At 43.8% G+C, this 17804-nt stretch overlaps 1 long non-coding RNA gene across 1 annotated transcript; it reads left to right on the plus strand.

The window, feature by feature from the left end:
* Window positions 1-1822: 1822 nt before the first annotated feature.
* On the plus strand, window positions 1823-11914 carry LOC139620247 (uncharacterized). Its single transcript, XR_011690778.1, has 2 exons — window positions 1823-8825; window positions 8973-11914. It is a non-coding gene; the product is annotated as an uncharacterized lncRNA (long non-coding RNA).
* Window positions 11915-17804: the final 5890 nt, after the last annotated feature.

Raw genomic sequence — 17804 nt, forward strand, 5'->3', positions numbered from 1 at the left:
CACCTACAAAGCCATTAATGGTCAGGCACCATCATACCTTGGAGAGCTTATAGTTCCCTATTTTCCCAATAGGACACTTTGCTCTCTAAATGCAGGTCAACTTGTGGTTCCCAGAGTTAGTAAGAGTAGAATGGGGGGCAGAGCCTTCAGCTATCAGGCTCCTCTCCTGTGGAACCAGCTCCCAGTGTGGGTTCGGGAGGCAGACACCCTCTCTACCTTTAAGATCAGGCTTAAAACTGTCTTGTTTAGTAAAGCTTATAGTTAGGGCTGGCTCGGGTATGTCCTGACCCATCCCTTAGTTATGCTGCTATAGAGCTAGACTGCTGGGGGATTCCCATGATTCACTGGGCGCTCTCTCTCTATTTCTGTCTCTCTCCCTCTCTCTCTCTCAATGACTTCATGCCATTAACTTTGTTTTTTTTTTCTCTCCCGTAGTTTTGTGCTTCTCCTCTCTCTCCCTCTCTCTGTCCTCATTCTGCAGGTATCTCTGCCTCGGGAGCAGCAGGATCCAGATCCACCACTACTCATCTTTACTATTACTATTACCTGTCTTTATTATTAATAACGCCATTACCGACACAGCTGTTCCTGGTCTCTCTCTCTTCTCTCCCCTCTCCTCCCCCTCCCCCTCTTTCTATCTTCCCCTAAACCCAACCGGTCGAGGCAGACGGCCGCCCACCCTGAGCCCGGTTCTGTTGGAGGTTTCTTCCTGTTAAAAGGGAGTTTTTCCTCCCCCCTGTCGCCAAGCGCTTGCTCGTTGTGGGAACTGTTGGGTTTTTCTCTGTAACAAAGTAAGGTCTTGACCTTACCCTGTAAAGTGCCTTGAGATAATGTATATTATGATTTGGCGCTATACAAATAAATTGAATTGAATGTTTTATCTCAAAGAAAGGGTTAAGAATCTCTTCAAGGAGCAGTTAGTATTAGGGTTGCTACCTGTCCCGGATATTACAAGATCGTCCTGCATTTGAAAATAAAATGCCGGGGGCGGCCCAGTAGTCGAGTGGTTAGGGTGCATACCATGTTGAGTGCAAGATGCTCTTAGCAGGCAGTCACCGATCCGACTCTCCCCCCCCCCACACACAAAAAAATAAATAAATAAAATGCTCCTATGCAGCAGAGATGCTAAAATAAAATTTGTCCCATATTTTTTTCCATGTCAACTATGTCCTGAAGGTGCTGTGAATAATGTAATGTCAAGTAAAACCAAACCAGTTACAGCCTACAAGTGCACTGCAGAAGTTTATCAATGAGCAAGAGACTGCAAACTCAACTATACATGTGTAGTTGCCTTGTACAAATAACAATGGCAGTATGGTGCCCCAGTATCTTACCAGATAGGACGCTTTCTACAAAGCTTATCCCTTACTGCAGCTGCTCGGGTTTGAGTTGTTGACCTGTGGTCCTTTGCCGCATGTCATACTCTCTTCTGGACTTTCCTCTCAAACAGTAATTGTAAAGCAGCATTATGCTACATTTTTTGTTACCCTATATGTATTTTGGGATATAAAGCAAAGGCACATCCCTTATTTCTTTACATAGAAGGTGACAACCGTAGTTGGTAGGAAAATCCGACATTTAAGTTTAGACACACTGTGTTACTCTTGTTTTCAAATATGATGACTTCAACCACTGAGTAAGTGCGTTTCTATTAACCTAATTTGCAAACTTAAAAATCAGTAATAGAAAAGTGTGAATTTCTAAAAAAACTCTCAAACGTCACAAAAAAAAGTATATTATATATATCTTCTCCCCCCACACGCCAGGCTCCCTGCACAGTCCACATAGAACCAGAGACAGACAGACAGGAGGGGGGCCCCTCAAGCCACACTGCCCCCCCCCCCCCCCGGACAGCACAGTTAGGGGCCCAGTATGGAACATCCAGACCCACCAACAAATAGGGAGCCAGTCCAGAAAGTTTGTTCAATATCCATTTTAGGATATATTGTAGTCTATTGGCCAGAAATTGCAGAAATTTGGAAGCTCCAGACCACCCTGATTTTGGGGTTTCTGTAAGGTTTTAAGGCTTATTCATGGTGGTTTAGATTTTCATAAAAATGTTTAGATTATGGAATCCAGTGATTTGAACCAAGCCTTGGGGGTTGAGTCAGAACCATTGAGAAAATGTAGTTGATTTCTGGCAAGATCATCATTTTGATTGTTGTTGCTCTTACCATAAGTGATATGGGCAGAGTACTATGGACAGAGGTCATCCTCTATTTTTATATGTAGGGGAATGTGATATAACCATGTCAGGTCTGATAGCTCGGTGGAAATGTTGATGCCCAGGTTCCAGATTGTCATGGAATAGCTGGGTTGAACTGGAAGTCAAAAGCTATGGGAAGGACAGTTGATTTGTTCCAATTAATAGAGTGGTCAGATAGAAGAGAATTTATCTGAGTGTTATAGTCTCAGAAAGAGAGGCATGTGTATCTTAAAGAAAAAGTAATACTAATTTTATGGCTTAACTTTTCTGTTTGAATCCCTTTAATATTATTATTTTGCCGAATTGCAGCTGCCAGTGGTTCAATAAATATGGCAGACTAAGGAAAGAGTGGACAACCTTGTCTGTTGCCTCTTTCGAGATTGAAGCATGGAGAAGTTAGATCATTTATTTTGACGCAGGTGCTAGGTGACCTGTATAATGTTTTAAACCAAGACAAGAAGTTATCACCAAATCCAAATTTCTATAAGTTGCAAAAAGAAATTTCAAATTCACCTTGTCAAAGGCATTTTCTGCATCCAGTGAGACAATAACAGCTTTCTTACTTTGAATGTTGCAGTAGTTTTTTAGGTCAATTGGTCTCCTTGTGTTGTCAGTGGACTGACAACCTTTAGTAAACCCATTTTGATCTGGATGTATTATATAAGATGTTACTTTTTCCAATTCTACTAGTGTTATGGCCGTAGTGTTGTGTTGTGTGTGTGTTTATCTGCTGCCCCTCCAGGTACCGCCCTCCTGCAGCAAGTGGATTAGCGCACTGGTGTCCTATTGCTCATTAGAGCCGGTATAAAGGCTGGGAGCTGAGGTGTGCGGGTGCCAGTGGACCGGATGGCAGCCTGAAGGCTGTACGTGTGCGCGAGCCAGCTGTGGCTGCTCTACTGTTATTGTTATTGGCCAGTGGGCTGGTTTGCTGAGTTTATATACACAGTAGTGTCTGCGTGCTACTCCCTGTGGCTGGGAGGGTATTTTCATTTTAACTTATAGTTTCCTGATTGTTGCTTTTTCTTTCCCAGGTTTTACCGACTCCATCCATTTCCCGGAGCCTGTTTTACATTACAGTGAAAGGATTTTGGTTACCTTGTTTGCGACCTTACCTTGGTTTCCTGGTTATTCCTTCTCCCCGTTTTATTTTTACTGTGTTACTTCCCCACTCCCCTGGACCACTTTGGGACGTAACATCTGTGGCTCGGGATAGAGAAAGATCAGGAGGCCAGTGTAAGGTCCAAGTAAGCTGTTTCTTTTTTTGTGCTTTAGTCTCTGGTGGCTACTGCGGTAATTGGACAGCTTTCTCAGTTAAGTAAGTGAGTGTCCAGCTGGGCTGCTTCAGTCCCTTCGCTTGTATTTAAAGAGATTTATTACAAAGAAGTCCAGCATCAAATCAAGCACCATGGATTGCCTGAGAGAGGAGTCGAAGCCAGTATGAATCTCCTCTGAATAACAGCTCTGACTACCCGCTTATATAGGTTAGTTTTTGTCATGAAGCTGAGAAAAGATATATGGTCCATATCTAAATGGACCTCATTTCCTAAGAAAAAGAAGCACTCATGCATCTCCCATGTCCTTTTGACATCGGGCCCCTAACTGAATGTACCAGACCCAGGAAGTCACATGGCATATGGAACTTAGGACACTACACCACCTGTACTGAAACTGCTGTTAGTAGTGTGATGTTTAAGGCCAAGCATTGGTTTTGGCATTGTTTGGTTTAGCTCGGCAGAGCATACGGCAATCAATTACTCCATAGCCTGGAAGCTGATCTTGTGTCACCCAGTAACTATGGCTCTTAGATGAGTTTGTGGCCAATCCCACACTGAGTCAGTTTGATAAGCTGAGAAAAAGCTACTTACACGAAGTTGCAGAGTTTTATGGAGTTACAGTGTCTCGCGCTCATGCTAAAAGCGAGCTTAAAGCAGCCCTTGAAACTGGTTTGGTAAGGAAGGGGATTTTTACTTTGCCGGCACCTGTGGAGTCTCTGGGATTGGAGGCCGCATTATCTCCAGACAAGGATCGCCCTGACCCTCCAGTGGAAGAGGCAACTGAGCAGCATCCTGTTGGCTTCACACCAGGTGTGCAGCACAGTGAGATGGAGGATAAGTCGCTCACCACCACGTGTGTTTGATCCGTTCTCCATGGAGTCATCTCCTGGCTCTAGGGTAGATGCCCAATTAAAGGTGTCTTTAGCTCGTCTCCACCTGGAGGAGTATTCCGTGAGTCGGAGGTAGTCATATTTTGGTGCGTTCGAGTGCATTGCTGTGGCCTTGCAGTGGCCAAAAGATGTGTGGGTGATTCTGCTGCAGTGTAAATTGACTGGTAGGGCTCAGGAGGCATGTTCTTCTTAGTCAGTTGAATATAGCTTAGTTTATGGGACGCTTAAAGGCGCGATCTTTTTAGGGGTCTTAAGAAAGCATCTAGTTGGGGCGGCCCAGTAGTCGAGTGGTTAGGCACGTACCATGTTGAGCATAAGACGCTCTTAGCAGGCAGTCACTGGTTTGACTCCCGACGGGTCCGACTCTTTCCTGCATGTCATTCCCCTCTCTCTACCCCCTTTTCTGTCAGTCTCCACTTATCTATAATAAAGGCATAAAAAGCCCAAAAAAATAATAAAAAAAACAAAACAAAAGAAAGCATCTAGTCAGACCTATACCGACTTCGCGAGAGACAAGGCGATCCCGTAAGACCCGTAAGCAGATTCAGGATGTTGCTCTGTCTGACTCTCTTCTGGCCTCTGTTTTGTCGGAGGATAGGTTTCCACCTGATGGTCAGTTGGTGAAGTGCATCTCAGGGGAACCTGAAGGTAAAGCAACAGCTGTTACTGCACCAGTAATGTCACTGTTGCTGACTTGTGGCATGCTCACTGAGGCTCAGAAGTGTGATCCATCTTTGGCCAAATGTTTCCCTGCTGCTGCTGGGAGCGCTAGTGAATGTAATAAAAGTCAGTCATTCATGGTTGATGATGGTGTGTTAATGAGAAAGTGGAACCCCTGTTCAGGTGGTGCAGTTGGTGAGGATTGGGGACTGCAGTATCTGATATCAGTACTGATACTGATAGATACTGGATACTGGAATCTGCAGTGAATCAGATAGTGGTTCCAGTTGGTTGTCGGCAGCATGTGTTAGAGCTGGCCCATGAGCATGCTTGGTCAGGTCATTTGGACATCACTAAGTCCTACAACCGTATTCTAAAGCATTTCTTTTGGCCAGGAATGAAGTCTGATGTGGTAAGTTTTTGTAAAACTTGCAGTACCTGCCAGGTTGTGGGTAAACCAAATCAGGTAGTGCCTCCGGCCCCTCTGCACCCCATTCCTGCTGTTGGTGAGCCTTTTGAACATGTTATTGTAGACTGTGTCGGTCCACTGCCAAGAACAAAATCAGGCAACCAGTTCCTGCTGACAGTAATGTGTGTCTCCACTAATTTTCCTGAAGCAATTCCCCTACGTAAAATCACTGCACCAGCCATCACTAAAGCCTTGACTAAGTTTTTCACCAACTTCAGACTACCTAAAGTTGTGCAAACTGACCAAAGAACCAATTTTTTGTCAAGGACCTTTAAACAATCTTTGCAGGCTTTAGTTGTGTCTCATTCAGTGTCCAGTGCCTACCATCCTGAGTCACAATGTTCACTTGAACGCTGGCATTAGACCTTAAAGTCAATGTTGAAGAAATAGTTTTGACAAAGGGGGAGACTGGGATGAAGGGCTGCCTTTTGTTCTCTTTGCCATTCCTTGATGCGAAACAGGAGTCCCTTGAGTTCAGACCAGCTGAACTGGTGTTTGGTCGACATGTGCGTCCTCCACTGTAGGTGTTGAAGGAGCAGTTGCTCGCTGAGTCTTCTTCAAAAACTAATGTGCAGAATTTTGTGTCACAGTGTAGAGAGCATTTGCATCATGCAAGCTCGTTGGCGAAGGAGGCCCTTGCCTCTTCTCAGGTCAGTATGAAGAAGCTGTATGACCTGGTGATAAAATCTTGATCTTATTGCCTATGCCTGGTTCTGCTCTCACCGCCCACTTCTCAGGTCCATATGTGGTGGACAGCAAGGTATCATATACAGATTACATCATCCGCACTCCCAAGTGGAGGAGGACAACACGGTTGTGCCATATTAATATGCTTAAGTCTTACCACTCTAGGGATGCTGCCCAGGGGGAGCAGGAAAAGTTTCCAGAGGTTGCTGTCCCTGTGATGGTATCTGTTGCTTCTTTGGTTTGTGCGGGAGCCAGTGATGTTGATGTGGATGATGGGTTGGCAGAGCATTCTTCTCAGCACTCTGGTAGGTTGTCCAACTCTGAGATTCCGTCTAATGCGAACTCCCATCTTTCTTACCTCCCTGAAGGTCAGCGAGGGGACGTGCTCAGTTTATGTCACTCTTACCCCTCTCCCTGTTCAGTGATGTGCAAACACAAACTAGTGTGCTATAGCATGATATTGATGTCGGTACTGTTGCTCCAATTAAGCAGTATGCCTATCGCTGACCTGTGGGGAAGAGGGAAATGAAGAGAGAGGTTAACTATCAAGTGGAAAATGGCCTATCCAAGCCCAGTTACAGCTAGGGCTGGGTATCAATCAAATGTTTTCGATACTGGTACCAATACTGATACCTTCACTTCAATACTGGTTCCTGAGCGATACTTTTTTCGATACCAATTTTATAATATCAATTCTAACAAAAAGGAAATTACATTACACATAACAGTACAAATTTTCAGTTTTATTTTTCAGCTCAGTATTTTTCCAATCCAAGCAGTTTTCTTACAGAAAAAATTAACAAGAAATAATTTCCAGTGCAAAACAGTTGCAAACAAGTGACAGGTTGGTGTCTAATACTATCCTACATACTGAGGATACTTTTCACTTAGCAGTTTTTCTTCAGAAAAATCAACATGTCTGCTTTCTCAGGACACAGACAAGCCTGCTCCTGGCTGATGGTGTCTCCAGCAGTAGAAAATGTACGCTTGGGCTCTGTAGCGTCCACAGGCTGACTTGAATGCTGAGAGGAGGATGGTTGCGGTCCGCCCTTCTTGCAGTCAAACACGGAGCAACTTTCTGCTCTTAAATTGATTTTGTGCATGGTCAAATGCTTCATTAAATTAGTCGTGTTGCTGGCCTTAGCAGCGATGACTTTTTGGCATATATTGCATCGCGCACTATTGACATCTATCTTGGTGAAATGGAGCCACGCTTTTGACCTTGGTGGCATCGTTTAACTGGTTCAACGATACACACACAACTACAGTTCCCAACGCAGATACACGTGAACCCCATCTGTGGGCGTAACCACATTTTGTTGCATGCCGCAAAGTGTAACGTTAATACAGCTAATCGAGGGTAGCATGATCAGTTCTTGATCACGTGATTAACCTCTGGGTACCGAAACTTGGCACCAAAAGACGAAGCATGTTTTGATACTCCGAAGCATTTCGGTCGGTGCCTTAAAAGAACCGAAATTCAGTACCCAGCCCTAGTTACAGCCCCTGGAGCTCCCCTTGCTTACGAGCTTCTAAATCTGATAGTACCCCTTGGTTCTGCACAGATTTCCGGAAGGTTAATGCAGTAACAGTGCCAGACTCATTCCCACTGCCCCGTGTGGATGACTGTATTGACAGCATTGGTCCTGTGGTTTTCATCACCAAATTAGACCGCCTTAAAGGGTATTGGCAAGTCCCTTTAAACCCCAGAGCATCTGACATATCTGCATTTCTAACACCAGATAATTTTATGCAGTATGCTGTCATGGCCTTTGGCATGAGAAATGCACCTGCCACCTTCTAGCACCGGATGCACCTAGTGTTAGGAGATGTCCCCAATTGTAATGTGTATCTTGATGATGTCGTGGTGTACTGTAGTGACTGGGCAGAGCATGTTTCCACTCTGAGGCTGGTGTTCCAGCGGCTGGCTGAAGCATCATTCACCCTTAACCTTGCAAAGTGTGAGTTTGGTAAGGCTATGGTTACCTATCTAGGGAAACAGGTTGGGCAGGGTCAGGTTCATCCAGTGGATGCCAAAATCGCAGCTTTGTTGTCTGTCCCCACTACCACAACTAGGCGTGAGCTCCAGCGTTTTCTGGGTATGGCAGGTTACTACTGGTGTTTCTGTAAGAACTTTTCTGTAGTGGTTGCTTCCATTACCAAGCTATATAGTCCTGCTGTTCCGTTTGAGTGGTCAGATGAGTGTCAACATGCCTTTGATGCTGCCAAGTCCCTTCTCTGCAGTGCCCCTGTTCTAGCTGCTCCTAACTTCTCTCTTCCCCTCAAGCTTGAAGTGGATGCCAGTGCCTCAGGAGCTGGTGCTGTGTTGCTGCAGGATGGCAAGGGAGGTGAGATGACGTTAACTGGTGGCTCTTAAGTGTTTGGTATTGTTTTCTCCGGGGGGAGAGGAAAAACAAAAAAATGTTTTGTTCTTATGGGAGGGGGTGTTACAGCTGTAGTGTTGTGTTTTCTGAGTGTTTGTCTGCTGCCCCTCCAGGTACTGTCCTCCTGCAGCAAGTGGACGAGCACACCGGTGTCCTATTGCTCATTAGAGCTGGTATAAAGGCTGGGAACTGAGGTGTGTGGGTGCCAGTGGGCCAGACGGCAGCATGAAGGCTGTGTGTGCGTGCCAGTGAGCGGTGACTGCCCTACTATTATTGTTATTGGCCAGTGGGCCGGTTTGCTGAGTGTATATACATGGTAGTGTCTGCGTGCTACTCCCTGTGGCTAGGAGGGTGTTTTTGTTTTAACTTATAGTTTCCTGATTGTTGCTTTTTCTTTCCCAGGTTTTACCATCTCCACCCATTTCCCGGAGCCCATTTTACGTTACTGTGAAAGGATTTTTGTTACCTTATTTACTTTATAATAAATTACCTTATTTGCGACCTTACCTTGGTTTCCTGGTTATTCCTTCTTCCCGTTTTATTTTTACTGTGTGACTTCCCCACTCCCCTGGACCACTTGGGGACGCAACAACTAGCTAGTGCCTTGATGATTGATTTTAAGATCTACATTTATGAGTGATATTGGACGATAGCTAGATGGAAGTGCAGGGTCTTTGCCTGGTTTATGGAGGAGATTAATATTAAGATTTTCTCAACTCAATCAACAGGTGTTCCTCTTGAGAGGCAGCATGAGCTGCTTCCAAGGTGTGGCGACTCCTATTGTTGTGTGATGGTACTGTACACCTCTGGTCATCAGTGCTTCCTGGTGACACCTGGGCCCAGTGTTCACCAGCCTATAAAAGGCACTTCCTGTTACTTATGTCTCTCTCTCTCTCCCCCTCTCTTTGTAGGCATCTCTGTAGGTGTTGGGAGCTGCTTTAGGTTTTCTGTTATCCGTTTGTTTATTTAATGCCCCTTACAACACTTGCACTCATGTCCACTCACACAACATGCACTTCACACTGACTTACTGATTGTCACACTCCATGAGTTAGGTTTTTGTTAGGAATCATACTTTTATTGCTTTGATTCTCTAATAAATATTCTTGTTTGACGTTAACATGGTGTCTCTCCCTCCTTGTCATGGCTGAGAAAACCAGGCTGTGACAAAGTGGGGGCTCGTCTACAATTAAATAAAGTTACGTGGGGTTTGTTTGATCGTTGGAAAGCTTTGGTTTGGCACATGGTGCGCTGATCAGCTGATTGGGCCCTGGTGCGCATGGGGTGCCATTAGGAATTTTTTTTTTTTTTTTGTAGTGTTGCGACAGCATGGTTAGTGTCAATTGTCCTCGGGCAATTGTCTCGGGGGCACATACGTGTGATCTTGTGCTATTGCCTGTGTTGCTGTGCAAACATGCTGGTTTTAAGTGTGTAAATACCCACCGCAAGTTGCATGAAGTCTAGGGTTGAGTTTTAGTTAGATCCGTGTTAGGCAGTTAGTGGAGAAAAACTCACAGGGTTCAGTCTGACCTCGGGTGTGCATTGGGAGAGGGCTAACATTTTGCGTTATGTTGGGTCCAGCTAACAAGTGGTTATGGCATCTGTGTCTGAGTTTTTTGAAGCGCCTTTAGAGGTGTTTGTGGCTGTACAAAGGATCAGTTACTACAAATAGCCGAGCATTATGGGATTAATGTTGCAGATAAGAAATGTAAAGGTGACATTAAAGACATTGTTTTGTCCACTTTGTGTACTTGATTAAAGATGGAAAGCTTTCATCTGAGGGGTTGGTGGTTTCTCAAGCTGAGCAGAGATCCTTTGATGTCAGTGCTAATCTGCATTTGGTGCCTAAATTTAATGAACAGGATCCTGATACGTACTTTTGTTTGAACGCATTGTGGATGCAAAGCAATGGCTGGACGCAGACAGAACTTTAATGCTTCGGTGTGTCCTCACTGGTCGGGCTCAGGAGGCCTACTCAGCATTAAGTGCCACTGATAGTTTGGATTATTTTATTTTTTTTGAAAGCGTACGAGTTGGTTCCTGAGGCATTTCGCCAAAAAATCAGGAAATGGGAGAAAGGTGATAAGCAGACTAATGTGGAATTTGCTTGTGATTTACTGTCCCAATTTAATCGCTGGTGTTCTGCTGCAAATGCGAAGGATTTTGAGAGCCTCTGTGAATAAGTAGTGTTGGAGCAATTTAAGAATTCGATTCCTCAACATATTGCGATATATGTAAGCGAACAGAAGGCAACTACTGTGCTTAAAGCGGCAGAGCTGGCCGATGATTTTGTCCTGACTCACAAAGGGAGTTTTGGAGATGCGTTCTCTGGGAATGTTGGGATGCGTAGGGGAAATAGCTATGGTAACCCTCGATACAGTGCACTGTTTTCATTGCCTGGGCCCTCACATGATTTTAAGCCCTCTCATAATAAAGATGGTGGAAGCAGGAGGTGTAATTATTGTCATGGCACTGGTCATTGGAAGGATCAATGTCCTATTTTGCAGTCTAGAAATAAGAGTAAATCTTTCTCACCTGCTCCTGCTCTGGCTTGTTCCAGTATTTCAGGGCTTGAGTTGGTATGTGATGCTCCAAACACTGATGGTTTTGAGCCCTTTATTGCAGATGCTGTTGTCTCTTTGGTCGGCAGTGAGGAGCGTGTGCCAATAAAACTTTTGCGTGACACAGGCTCGTTCATTGTGGGGTCAGTCTTGCCTTTTTCACCAGCGACAGACTGGAGATTTTATCCTGATGCAGGGGATGGGTATGGAGCTGATACCTGTACCATGTCATAACATGGTGCTTGAGTTCAATTTCAATTCAATTCAATTTTATTTGTATAGTGCCAAATCATAATATATATTATCTCAAGGCACTTTACAGGGTAAGGTCAAGACCTTACTTTGTTAAAGAGAAAAACCCAACAGTTCCTACAAAGAGCAAGCACTTGGCGACAGGGGGGAGGAAAAACTCCCTTTTAACAGGAAGAAACCTCCAACAGAACCAGGCTCAGGGTGGGCAGCCGTCTGCCTTGACCGGTTGGGTTTACGAGAAGATAAAAAGAGGGGGTGGGGGGAGGAGAGAGGAGAGAAGAGAGAGAGAGAGACCAGGAACAGCTGTGTAGGTAATGGTGTTACCAATAATAATGACAGGTAACAGTGGTTAATAGTAATGATGAGTAGTGGTGGATCTGGATCCTGCTGCTCCCGAGGCAGAGATACCTGCAGAATGAGGACAGAGAGAGGGAGAGAGAGGAGAAGCACAAACTACGGGAGAGAAAAAAATACAAAGTTAATGGCATGAAGTCATCGAGAGAGAGAGAGGGAGAGAGACAGAAATAGAGAGAGAGCACCCAGTGAATCATGGGAATCCCCCAGCAGTCTAGCTCTATAGCAGTATAACTAAGGGATGGGTCAGGACATACCCGAGCCAGCCCCAACTATAAGCTTTACTAAACAGGACAGTTTTAAGCCTGATCTTAAAGGTAGAGAGAGTGTCTGCCTCCCGAACCCACACTGGGAGCTGGTTCCACAGGAGGGGAGCCTGATAGCCGAAGGCTCTGCCCCCCATTCTACTCTTAGAAACTCTGGGAACCACAAGTTGACCTGCATTTAGAGAGCGAAGTGTCCTATTGGGAAAATAGGGAACTATAAGCTCTCCAAGGTACGATGGTGCCTGACCATTAATGGCTTTGTAGGTGAGGAGGAGGATTTTAAATTCTATCCTGGATTTTACAGGGAGCCAATGCAGAGAAGCTAACACAGGAGAGATGTGATCTCGTTTCCTAGTTCCTGTCAGTACTTGTGCTGCAGCATTTTGGATCAATTGGAGGCCTTTTACTGAATTTTTGGGACATCCTGACAATAAAGAATTACAGTTGTCCAGTCTTGAGGTAACAAATGCATGAACTAGCTTTTCAGCATCCTTTAGACACAGAATGGGTCTGATTTTTGCAATATTGCGCAGGTGGAAGAAGGCTGTCCTAGAGACTTGCTTTATATGTGAAGTAAAGGTCAAGTCCTGGTCAAAAATGACACCAAGGTTTCTGACTGTAGCACGGGAGGCCAAGGCGATGTCATCCAGGGTCAGTATATTATCACAAAGTGTATCTCTGAGGTGTTTTGGGCCAAGTACAATAACTTCAGTTTTGTGTGAATTTAAGAGTAAGAAATTACTGGTCATCCAGGTTTATGTCCTTAAGACAGACCTGAAGCTTGACTACCTGGTTAGTCTCACCTGGCTTCATGGATAAGTACAACTGGGTGTCATCTGCGTAACAATGGAAATTTACCTGGTGCCTCCTAATAATGTTTCCTAGAGGAAGCATATATAGACTGAAGAGTATTGGTCCTAGCACCGAACCTTGTGGAACTCCATGACTGACTTTTGTGATGATAGAGGAGTCATTATTAACATGAACAAACTGGAGTCTATCTGACAAATTGAGTGTGATCCAGTACGCAGTGTTGTTGCTGTTGGAGTGCGCCCCGCTCTTCCAATTGATGGGGTGGTCATGATTCTGGAGTCCGCTCCAGCTGGTGGTGCTGGGTGGGTGGATGGGCCGCCTCCTCCCGTGGTTATGTCAAAGCCGCTAGCATCTGGGGAGCTGGATGAAAGTGGTCAGACGCACCCGGAGGTATTTCCAGCTTGTGCTGTGATGCATGCACAGAGCCATAGTGTGGTTGCACCAGTCTCACCTACTCCAGTGGGTTTTTTTTTTTTTTTTTTTTAATTTTATTAGAATTTTGTATAAGATAAGTTACAGAAAAAAAGACAGCAAGCAAAACAGAACACCAAAAAAACCCAAAACAAAACAAACAACAACAACAACAAAAAGCAAACAAAAACAAAACACAGGGCATATTTAAAAACAATAATTAAGTACACTGCTGCATCACTGACATTAGAATCTTAACAAAAATACAAAACAAAGATGGTAAAGGTGGATGGCACCCTATGAACTCCCTTGCTGGTCAAGATCAGTGTTATATTTATCAAGGTGAGTCAAAAATGGCTGCCATATTTCTGAAAATTTATGAAGACTGTCCATCATAGTATATCGAACCTTCTCCATATGCAATATACCAGTGAGCTCACCTAACCAGAGCTTAAACTGAGGCACAGTATCTGACTTCCAGAGTTTTAAAATCATTTTCTTTGCAATCACCCTACCATACATAATTGTGCTTTGCACTGAAACTCTATGTTTAAGTAGAGAAGGAGAAACCCCAAACAATGCAATCGTTGGGTCAGGTTCGAACACACAGCTGTACATGTCAGAAAACCACTTAAATATGTTACGCCAAAAATTATACAGTTTCGGACATGACCAAAAGAGGTGAGTCAGAGAGCCCTCTGCAGATTTACATCGGTCACATAGTGGAGAAATGGTGGGAAAGAATCTGTGCAGTTTAGTTTTTGAGTAATGAAGCCTGTGCATCACCTTAAATTGGATTAACTGGTGCCTGGTGTTAATAGAGCAAGATCGGGTCCTACCAAGACCCTCCTTCCAAACATCATCTCCTATCTGCATTCCCAGCTCCTCCTCCCAGGAGTTCTTCAAAGAGTATGAGGCACAAACCGTTTGTTCAAAGAATATATTTACAAAGGCAGAGACCAATTTTCTAGATTCAGGTGGGCCCAATAGAAGCTTATAAATAATTTTATCTTCTGGAAGAGACTTGAAGTTAGGCACACATTGACGGACATAATTCCTAATCTGCAAATATCGGAAAAAATGTGTTGTGGGAAGAGAAAACTTGTTTTGTAGCTGAGCAAATGTGGCAAAATGTTTATTAATATACAGATCTTTCAGAGTAACCAAACCCTTTATCCTCCAACTGTTAAAAGACCTGTCCGAGAGGGATGGAGAGAATGCATGGTTGCGATATACTGGGGCATGGATAGAAGTGTCCGGTAGTCTGCAGCCCTTCCTAATTTGCTGCCATATTTTTAAGCAATTGGAAATGATCATAATATCTATCTTACCAGTTGCAGGAGGTCTGGGTGTTGAGAATAGAAGTGCTGGAAGAGAACTGTTTTTGATATCACTCATTTCAATGGCAACCCAGGGGGGAGTCTCAGCAGATACCTCCATATTATATCCTTCCTGCCAATAGACAAGGGCTCTAGCATTTGCTGCCCAATAGTAATGCAGAAAATACGGCAGTCCTAGCCCACCCATGTCCCCCGGTTTATGTAAGTGAGTTTTTGAAATTCTGTGAGCTTTAAAGCCCCAGATAAAAGGGAGAACTATTGAATCCAAAGATTTGAAAAAAGATCGTGCCAAGAAAATAGGTAAATTTTGAAAAAGATACAAGAACCTCGGCAGGGAAACCATCTTGATGGCATTTATTCGACCCACCATAGAAAGAGGAAGAGTCCTCCATTTTTCAATGTCCCTCTTCAGTTTCTCCACTTTCTCAAGAAAGTTTAGCTTAAAAATTAGTTTAGGGTCTTTTGGCAAAACTACCCCAAGATACTTCAGCCTGTCTGTAATTTTAAACGGGAGATTATGCAAAAAGTCAATGTTAAGATCCGCGCCCAATGACATGAATTCACTCTTCTGCCAGTTAATTGAGTATCCCGAAACTTCTCCAAATGTTCTAATAAGATCCAGCAAAACAGGAACTGATTTCTCTGGTTGTGATATGAAAAGAACAACATCGTCCGCATATAGGGAAATATGGTGGTCCACATTACCCAACCGGACGGGTTCAATAGAAGGGTGATTCCTGATACTGAAGGCAAGAGGCTCAATAGCAATGGCAAAAAGCAGTGGGCTGAGGGGGCAGCCCTGGCGTGTCCCGCGGTGTAATTGGAATGGCACTGATCTTTCTTGGTTTGTGAGAATGGAGGAAGATGGATGAGCATATAACATTGTGATCCATGATACAAATTGACTGCCAAATCCGAACTTCTCCAAAGCCTTTATCATATATGCCCATTCCACTTGAATGGGCATATATGATACCTAGATGCGGAAAATGCCTTTTCCGCATCTAGGCAGAGGGCAGCCACCCTCGAGCCCTTACTATACTTATGATACATAATATTCATCAATCTTCTGACATTAAAAAAGGAAAATCTATTAGGGACAAAGCCAGTTTGATCAGTGTGAATGATGGATGATATGTGTTTGTTTAACCTATTTGCTAATAATTTGGTAAAAATTTTCATGTCTGAGTTCAGTAGTGCGATATGACGAAAAGACGAAGGCTCAGTTTCATCCCTACCTTCTTTTAATAATAATGAGATATTGGCTTCGTATAATGTGGGCGGAAACTTCTGAGTTTCAAATGAATGATTGAACATCCTCAAAAGAAGGGGAGCAATCTTCAGAGAATATTTTTTATACAGTTCAATCCCGAAACCATCTGGGCCCGCGGCCTTGCCATTGGGAAATGATTTTATCGCATCCAGAATCTCTTGAGTGGTAATGTCAGAATTCAAAACATCACAAGCAGCTTCACTTAATTTAGGGAGTCTTAGACGCCCCAGCCAATCAGAAACATACCCTTTCGCTTTTGACATGTACAACTCAGCATAAAATTCCCTAAAATGATCGTTTATACATTTAGGATCAGTAACTAGTTCTCCAGTCTTTGATTTAATCTTGTGGATAGCTCTACTGGCTCGCAAACCTCTTAACTGTCGGGCCAGTAATTTATGGGGCTTATCCCCCAACTCAAAGTGTTTCTGCCTGATCTTAAACAATTGATCGCATACCTGACTAGATAGGATAGTGTTATATTCATATTTAAGTTTAAGAATATTTCGTAAGGTCGAAGGGCTGGAAGAAGTCCTATAGGCAAGTTCCAACTGCGATAATTCAATTTCAATTTCTGACAGTCGCTTCCGCCTTTCCTTTTTCAGAGAAGATTCAAAAGAGATTATGTGACCCCGAATGACAGCTTTAAAAGTTTCCCATAGAGTGGAGTCTGTGACTTCTGAATTGTCATTACTCTCCAGAAAATCTGAGATCTTAGCAGAAATATATTGACAGAATTTTACATCGGAAAACAATGATGGGTGGAGACACCAGGTAAACTGCTGTTTTTTATGATTAAGATCAAGGACCAATGAGGTTGGGGAGTGGTCAGAAATTAAAATATTATGATATCTTGAAGCTGTCACATTTGACATCAATTTGGAGTCAATTAAAAAATAATCTATTCTTGAAAAGGACTTGTGCATTTGTGAGAAAAAAGAATAATCTCCATCTGTAGGATGCCCAAGCCTCCAGATATCGACTAGATTCATAGAAAACATTAAGTCATTCAAAACCATGGAGGAGGTAGACAAATGTTTTGACTGGGCTGACCTATCCAAACGACTATCAAGCACACAGTTAAAGTCACCACCTATAATTAAATGTGTATCTGAGAGATCAGGCAGCGAGCCAAATATCTTACGGAAAAAAGCCGGATCATCAAAGTTTGGACCATATACATTAAGGAGCGTGACATGAAATGAGTAGATGTAGCCAGTTACCAAAATAAACCGGCCATTTGGATCCCTCACAGTAGAAACATGCCTGAAAGGAACAGTCTTACGGATCAAAATTGCCACTCCCCGGGCTTTACTGGAAAACGTGGGCTGAAAAATCTGATTGGCCCAGCTACATCTAAGTAACTTTTCCTTTGTGGGTCTAATATGCATTTCTTGCAAATACACTATATCAGCAGAGAGAGATTTTAAGTGAGAAAACACCTTAGCTCGCTTGAGCACATGACCCAGCCCACGCACATTCCAACTAGTAAAGGTGATGCCACCACCTGGGGTAGGTATACTAGGATACAAAAGGATTTTGCATTGTAGCAGTGTACAAACATAATGCCCTGGTTGAATAATAACAAAGACAGGAAGAACACATGAAATCGAACAAGAACATCACCCTCCTCCCCCCCTCCCACTTTCCCAAACAAAGTGAGATTGTGAACCCTACATACGCTGTTAGGGGCTGCCGGGCCATACAGGAACAACTAACGGGCCACTAAGTGCAGAGGGCGCCCACAGGGACCCTGCGCCCTCCCCACTAATGAGAACATGTGCTTGTGAAAATTAACAGCGATAAATACATATGTCAAGATACATACGCACATACCTTACAAGCAGTCATATAAATGACCCGGTTGATGTACAAACAATATAAAAGTCACATACCGAAGTGTGCCATGTCGGCGGATGGTATTCAAGACAGAGTCTCTGCAAAAGCCTCAGCATCTTGCGGGG

Source organism: Trachinotus anak, unplaced genomic scaffold (assembly GCF_046630095.1).
Source record: "Trachinotus anak isolate AG129_WGS33_773 ecotype Australia unplaced genomic scaffold, CSIRO_AGI_Tana_v1 ptg000004l, whole genome shotgun sequence".
NCBI lineage: Eukaryota > Metazoa > Chordata > Actinopteri > Carangiformes > Carangidae > Trachinotus > Trachinotus anak.